Genomic DNA, 6000 nt, shown 5'->3' with positions numbered 1-6000 from the left:
TCGCCCGGATGGGGCCAACCAGTACTGGAGTTAGTAATATGGCGGGGTCGTGGCTCCGGAAGCAAGTAAGAATGTACTCTGCCATCCCCCGGGCAACCACTCGCCCTTCTGTCTCCAGGCGGTCGAGGACGCCGGACTCCAGGTGTCGCAGTCGCTCGGCGGCAGAGTCCAGCACCGGGAGGATGGTGCCAAGTGAAGGAGGGGCTCCGCGACCCGGATGGGACTTAGTCCGAGAGCATCCAGGGAGGGGTTCACTTCACCGGCCCACCTCACGACCTGGTCGATGCTGGCGCTCCGCTTCGATAGAAACTCCTCCACCTTGGCCTCCCTCTCCTGCAGAGACGCCTCCCGCTCCTGGAGTGACGCCTCCCGCTCCTGGAGTGATGTCTCTCGCTCCTAGAGCCCCTGGGTCCGGGTCGCCAACTCCTCCGGGTGAACGGCGAGGCTGGCCTCCCCCTTCACCACGGCCGCCTCCCGTTCCGCGAGGGCGGCGCGCTGCTCTTCGATCAGCTCCAGCGTTGCCTTACCGTGGTTGGTCAACTCGAGGGCGACCTTTGACCTCTCCTCCATCGCCAGCTCCCGCTCGATGACCATCACTTCCCGCCGGACGGCCACTCTCTCCCGCTGGGCAGCCGTCGCCTCTTGCTCGAGGACCTCCTGCAGCTGCTCCTTGGAGTAGCGGGAGGAGACTGTCTTGATGCAATCCCCCAGGAAACGCTCCCAGTTGGAGAGGTGGAGGCGCTCTGCCTCCAGCTTCTCCCACTCCCGGCGGAAGCCCGCCTCCGTCTCCTCCAGCGCCTGCTGGGTCTTGACCAGGAGGCGGGGGAGAGGGACCTCTGCTGGGCTCAGAAGAAGGTGCCTCCCGTACACCACCTCCGGCTCCTCCTGCACAGGTTGTGGGGCGGAGTTGGGGACCTCCGCGACCTCCGGCGCTGCTGCCTCTGTCGCCACCGCAGCCTCCTCTGCAGTGGGCTCTGCTGAGGGGCCTCAGCCATGGCGTCTGGTGCCGCCGCCACAGCTGTCACCTCAGCCGTCGCAGCAGGTCGGGCAGCCTCCTCCTGAGGTGCGGCTTCAGACCTTGGGAATGTGGCCTCCGGCTTCGGACCTCCGGGTCCGAACTCTACCGATGCTGGCAAGGGCGGAGGTCCTGCTGGTGCTGTCGCAAACTTCCCAGCAGGGGAGGATGGAGCTGGCTGGGGGCTGGACCCTCTGGCTGGTGAATCGCCGGCAGACGCGGTCGGTGCATCTGGAAAAAGGGGCCTAGCACACACCAACGGGGTTAGGGCCCAGAGATTAAATGGAACAAAGAAAAGCTTTAGAAGGCCACTTACACAAAGTCGGGCCACTCCCAACCTCCCTGAGCGATTGGGGGGATCTCCTTTCCCACCAAAGACTCCCCGGTCCTCGGGTGGGGGCCTCTCGCTGAGGGCGCTCCCAGCGGCGGGGGCGGGGCATGAGGCCCTGGCTCCGATGGTGGTGGTGGTGGCGTCGCTGGGCGCCGTGTCGTTGGCGGTGACGGTGGGATCTCCTGCGGTGGCTGCTGTTGCAGCGGAGGTGGCGGAGCCCGAGAGCTGCTCTGCCCCTCCGCATCCGCCATCTTCTGGCGCTTGGGGGCCGGCTCCCCCACGTAGGAGCCGTCACCGCACTGGAGCCTCCGGGACCTGGACCCCTCCTTCTGGCTGCTCCAGGCGATAGCTGCTCCCCGCGCCTCGTCGTCCCTCCGGGCCAGGGTGCCACCCACACTTTGCTTGTGGCGGTGTTCTGGCTCCGATTCTTTCCCTTTCCCTCTCCCAGCGGGGGCTGGACCACCGTGGCTGGACCCACCGGGACCCTGGCTGGTGCGTTGCTGGCGGTGAGGAGAGGCGCCAGGGATATGGATCCCACGATTGGGGTGACCTCCAACCTGCCGGACCGCCAGGCCACCCTCGTCGAGGGTCGGCATCGATGCCAGGACCGCTGACCGCAATGCCTGGTCCTTGCACAGGGCCTTGATCCCGCTCGGGAGGACTAGTGTCTCCAGGGAGAATGCCTCGCCGGTCATCCCCCAGATCGCGACCTCCAGCTCTGCCCTGGTGAAATCGGTGCCGGGCCCGCGCGCGATCCTGCAGTAGTTGTTTGGCCCCGTGTACATGTAGGCCATCCTGGACCGCTGCTGCAAGGGGGCAATGCGATGCCTCAGGAAGTCGCCCAGCACCATCAGGGACGTCAGGCTGCCCTTCGCCAGATCCTTGACCCGGTTCAGGACCGGGCCGATCTCCACAGGCAACGACGGCTTGGCCTTCCAGGTGCTCCGGTCGCTGAGGGGCCTTTCCGTTGGCAGCTCCAGGCGGTTGTTGGCATCAGTCTTGGCGATGACCTAGCTATCACGCCAGTCCTCCCACTTAGCGCTGGAAAAGGCACTAATGTAGGAGTCGGCCGTCCCTTGCCGGAGCTGGAAGTAGTAGGCGCTGACCTCGCGCTTGCTCCTCCCTGACCCGACCAGGGCGTAAAAGTGCTTGAAGATGGCGGTGCAAGGACGGACCCCCATGAACATCTCCATGAAATGGGCGAAGACCGCCACGAGGAGGACGGAGTGGGGGATGAGGTGCTGAAGCTGAAGGCTGAACTCCTCCAGGAGCAGGAGGAAGAAGGAGGAGATCGGCGGCACCAACCCACACATGGTGTATGAGTTGAAGAGGACGAACTCCCCCACGGCCAGGTCGTGGAGGGGGACTTTGCCAGCCCGGATCTTCCCAACAAGATCCGGCGTGGTCCATCCCAGAAGGCGGCGCACTGAGTCCAGCTGGATCTCACGCTGGAAGCGGCGGGGATGACGAAGAGAAGACATGGTGATGGACGCTGTGATTGCGGGGGATGGATCGCATGGGAGCAGGAAGGAGAAAGGATGCCGAAGTGCAAGGAAGCTGATCGCAAATGTGCGAGCGGAGACGAAGGGGCGCTGTGGCGTTTGGAGAAGGCAAGAGCGAAAAGGTAGCCGATCTCTGTGGCGCCTACCTTTTATGTAAAGCTGCTCGCCCTCTCAAACTCCATAGCGACCGAGGAGAAGCCGAGCGGTTGCATACACCAAGCCCCCTTCTCTCATGCTCTATGACCGGTGGGAACGGTCCTGCCAGTCAAAGGAATGGCCCCTGGAGGCGGGGGGGAAAAGGAGGAATCCAAACCGCCAGAGCCGCAGGACGGGCTCGAATAAGACAAGAATCTAAACCACCTGACGCGCGTGGCGCGGGTGGAGGATGGGCCCCTCGGGGATACCCCGAGGGAGGAAAGGTCTTTCCTACCCTTCCTCAATGGGCGCAGGCCGTCCACCCAGTGCAACGCTGGGATTTGGGCCCACCTGCGGGTTTGTTCCTCACCCGAGGTGGGCCCGGGGGCCTCTGTCAGTACATACAGACAGGGGTACCTCCTGCTAGGGTGTCCGGCCCCGACGTATGGGCCAGGTGCGTCTTGGTGGGCCCACAATACGCCTCCATCACCTTCAAACCCTTAGAGTGCCGCCGTCGCCTCACAGGTAAGGGTGCGATGGCGTCTGGCTCCGGCGTGTGCGCTAAGCGCATCGTGGTGGACGCGTGCCACCACATGCTCGGCCGTGTATCCTCGATGATCGTCAAGGAGCTGCTCAACGACCAGAAGGTCGTAATAGTCTGCTACGAGGAGATCTACATCTCTGCGGGCCTAGCCCGTCAGTGAGTCTTCTGACAGGGTGTCCGTCTAGACGGACATAAGGTTATCCGTGTCCTCACCTTTGCCCTTTGGGTGAGGGGCACACGGCCCGGGCCTGACAGCTGGGATCATGGTCTCCGGACCTCCCCCTGTGCTCACATAGGTCCGGCGCCTCCACGTGCCCACAAGGACAAGGTGCTCGGGTCTGGCCTCCACAGGCTCGGACCCCCCAGGGGGTCTGGCGCCGCCACGTGCGGGGGCCAGAACCCTCTGTGCCTGTCCATCCGGACCGGCCTCGGGGGCCCAGACCCCCTTACCCCCGGAAAGGGGTCCGGCGCCGCCACGTGCCCGTGGCCGAAGGCCTCCCGTGGGGCACCAGCCCAACTACCGCATTAAATGCGGGTAGGTGGGCTATGCGTGCCCAAGTCAAAGTATGGCCTCCTCACTGACACACGGTGCAGGTGAGCTGACACCACGGTAAGCCCACCTGTTTCAAAGGTGGCGCATCGTATCACCATATACTGTGCGCAAGCAGCGTACAGTCCACTCACGGCACCGCGCACGTGGATAATGATGGTCTACTGCAGGAGAGCTGAGGCGTGCGCTGCCACAGTGCACGCGGAGGTGACGGCGCGGTGGGTCAGCGCAGTTCCTACGCCTGTCAGAGGGTTCTAGCCCAACAGTGACAGCACGTCTTCCACTATGTGTAACACTGACAGCAGGCATTATGCCGGTAAGGCGGCACAAGACCATATCTTGACTGTAGATACGCACATCAACTTCTCGATCGTGAGGACTATAGGAAGGAGCTGGAGAAGAACATTACATATCTCTCACATAACAGGCTCCTGTTGGCCGAGCTCACCTGTCGAGGCCCCGCACAGTGTAAGCACTCCTCTTGGGCTATAAAAGGGAGAGTGCACCCATTAGAACACAGCTTTTTTCTTAGACTCTCACAAGGTTTAGACCCGCAAGCTGACCACTAGCGCACTCAAACAATACAAAACTCAATTGGATGTAGGGTATTACGCTCGGGCGGCCCGAACCACTCTAAATCCTCGCTTCTTTCCCGCGTTCATCCGCCCTCTGATCAAGCGCTCCTAGGTCTCCCCCAAACTCTTCCTAAACTAGGATTATGCGGGTGCATTCCACCACCCGGCTGGAGATTTCCTCCGACAGCCATGATCTCCTTTTGCCTTGCTTCAATCTTGAGGAGCTGCTCACCAACATATTTCTTGTGGGCATGCATCTCCTTCATATTGTGGCGACCCACACTAAAGCATGCAAATAAACCTCGAGATATGAAGCTTAGAATCCTTTCTTCTTTGGGGCACGAGGAGGACCGTGAGAGCTTGAAGGACCTTGTGAGCTGGATGGACCATGAGAGCTAGATGGACCATGAGAGCTAGAAGGGGCATGTGATGGTCCTTGAGTGGAGTGGCAAGGTGCATGAGCTCCAAGCTTGAGGAGACGCTGAAGTTGACCTTTCTTTGGCTTGTAAACTTGATGGCCCTTATCGGTCAAAATTTCAACACCTGTTACTTCTTTGATCATATGATAATGTCCTCCCAAATGAAGTCAAAGGCACTAAACTTATTTTGATTTGGAACCATCCTTGCTAGCAGATTTTTCAATATGTTGGAGACGTTGTCCAAGTTACCTCCTTTGGGACAGAGTGTAGCGGAAGAGTTAGTTGAGCAGCTTGTAGTAAGGTGTCAACCCATGTATTATCCCAAACTTAATGTCTCCATAAGTCCTATCATACGTGAAGTGAAGTTCTCCATCTTCTAGCATATTTTCCATCTCATGTATCTTTTTCCTTGTGAGATCAGCATTGGAGAACCCAAGAATGCTTGCAAACTATGAATACTCAACTGAAAAGGGCTTGCCTTGTATGGTCCAATGGAAGGTCTTGGTTGAGCGGTTGACATAGAGGGTTGCATAGAACTGAGCCACGACCTCCTCATTCCAATCACAGTTGAAAGACATGATTGAGGAGACATTCATTCTCCTACAAGCATCTTCTACTTCCCTTAGCACTGGCAAATCAATTTCAAACAAATAATCCCAATTGATGGATTTCATCTCGGCGGTGGGATGAGATTTGCAAAGCATCAAGGAGGCATACCAATTTGCATGAAAGTTCAACCAAAATCGAACATCCCCTTGTTGCTCTTTGCCATACCCAGAGGGATCATCACACCTCAAAGCATAAAGATCATGCTTGCCCTTTGTGATAGTCCACTGGACGAGTCCCACTGTATTGTGGATCAATTTGCCTAATTGGTGGTTGCATCCGAATGATGATCCGTTCAAGATATTCTAATGACTCCCCTGCAT

Source organism: Panicum hallii, chromosome 4 (assembly GCF_002211085.1).
Source record: "Panicum hallii strain FIL2 chromosome 4, PHallii_v3.1, whole genome shotgun sequence".
NCBI classification, from domain to species: domain Eukaryota; kingdom Viridiplantae; phylum Streptophyta; class Magnoliopsida; order Poales; family Poaceae; genus Panicum; species Panicum hallii.
The sequence above is the reverse complement of the archived record's forward strand: the minus strand, read 5'-3'. Positions refer to the sequence as shown.